We start from the raw sequence: 2,228 nt of genomic DNA on the forward strand, positions 1-2,228 counted from the left end.
AGGGTATAAAGGAGGCAGGAGAGGTGCTATGCTTCCTGGAAGTCGTGAGGTGAAGAGTGTGCTGTATGAAACCTGTGTGGTTTTTGTTTATTGTGTTTGGCGGGGAAACGGCTTAGCCGTCCTGCGAGTTAGTCAGGGAATAATCTGTGTAGTCAGCGCTCCAAAATCGGAGTTAGGTGTTTATTTTGTGTTTGTTTTATTTTGTGTTTAATTAAAAAGAATTGCGCAGTAAGCGCTGAAAAATCAGTCTGCTGTGCTGGGTCAAGTTTTTAAAGGGCCAACGAACCCGAGCCGCAAGGCTCATGTTACAATAGACACACACATATTGCATATTATTTATATATGTAAGTTGCACATTTGGCCAACGTGGAATAACCTGTGAGAGTTTATGGAATATTTCTAGACCATCAGTCTGCAAAGACAATTTTTCAGAGTCTGTTTTTGTAAAATGGTAAAAATAAAAATGCCAGAATCCTTTGTTCTGAAAACACTTGAAAGAGTTCCCACCTAATCACTATCTCTGTGTTACCTCAAATAAACAAACTGCAAATTCAAGAACTTTCCATTCACTTCTGTAGAATCTCCATTTGTACTTTTTTTTGTAAATCTATCTGTGAGTGAGTGAGCACATGCTTTTACTTTTAAATGAATACATTATAATTGTCCAATAACCAAGCTGGTTAAACTATAATGCTTATTATTAGGAGTTAAAGAATAAACCATGTGTAACATTAATAGATTTAAATGTTAACTAAATATATATTTACAATACAGTATTTTGATATGTCCAAGCAACAACTATATTGATGTTGTGTGTGTCACTGGGGTAAGTTATAAGTTATAAGTTATAACACCTTGGTAGCGCAGACAAGGAAGCCAGACAAAGTAATTATCAAAAAGAGGTTTATTAATTGTATTCTAAAACTATTAAAAGCAATCAAATTTAACTATGCAAAAACACACTATTAAAATGGCTAAGCACATAAGCAGGGGTGGAAATAAGACTCCCATTGTATAGCAGTAGGAGCCATTTCGGGTTTTCTGACCTGCAGGCTTGTTTTTTCCAGCTACTTTAGTACAGTTTATACAAGGGCCTGCAGTTAGTAAAACCTGAAATGGACCAAACTGCTATGCATTAGGAGTCTTATTTCCATCCCTGCATATGCAAGTAACAATAAAAGTAATAGCTAATTCAATAGCAGCAAAGTTAACAGTAACTATAGCAATAGTATTCAAAATTATAGTTGTATCAATAGCAGCAATGTTAGCAGTAGCAATAGAAGTAATACAGCTATATCAACAGCAGCAAGAACAACAAAATAATAATAGTTTAGCAACAACTGTATTTACAGTCCTATTTTGAATATGTTGTCCAAGCAACAACTGTATTTATAGTACTATTTTGTCCAACCAATTTTATTTTCCCTTTTCTCATTACATTTAACCAACCTTGAACATAACACTTAAAGAAAGCAGATGGGGAAATATAATTATCTATTCATAGGTTTTTCTTGACGCTGCTTTCCTCTATGGAACTATACGAGCGAAACTACGATTGACTGAAGGACTGTCTGCCCAATGCACACCCCCCTGTTGCTTAGCAACTGTGTCTCCCGTTCCACGGCTCTGCTTGCCAGTGGCTTGCTGCCTGATCTCCCCGTCCTGCCAATTATCTACTGCTTTTATAAATGCGGAAGAATATTGTGAGAGGGAGACCTTGAATTGTAAAGGAGATTCCTTGTTGCAGACTGGAGCTGGAACGCAGAGAGACTTTATAACTTCGTGTAGCACACCAGGAAGGCTGTGTTTGACCGGGGCAGCAGTGTAGAGTAGTGGTTAGGGCTCTGGACTCTTGACCGGAGGATTGTGGGTTCAATCCCCAGTGGGGGACACTGCTGTTGTACCCTTGAGCAAGGTACTTTACCTAGATTGCTCCAGTAAAAACCCAACTGTATAAATGGGTAATTGTATGTAAAAATAATGTGAAATAATGTATAATGTGATATCTTGTAACAATTGTAAGTCGCCCTGGATAAGAGCGTCTGCTAAGAAATAAATAATAAGAAATAAATAATAATAATAATAATAATAATTTCCAACATGAGGTATAGCGTGTTGGGGTTCCCCGGTCAGTGAGCCTGTTAGTTTATTGTTAACGTTGTGTGGTTTATTTGATAGTTGTCCCACTCATGCAGCAAGAAATCCTGTGGTTTATTTGTTATATTTTA

Source organism: Acipenser ruthenus, unplaced genomic scaffold (assembly GCF_902713425.1).
Source record: "Acipenser ruthenus unplaced genomic scaffold, fAciRut3.2 maternal haplotype, whole genome shotgun sequence".
In the NCBI taxonomy this organism is placed as follows: domain Eukaryota; kingdom Metazoa; phylum Chordata; class Actinopteri; order Acipenseriformes; family Acipenseridae; genus Acipenser; species Acipenser ruthenus.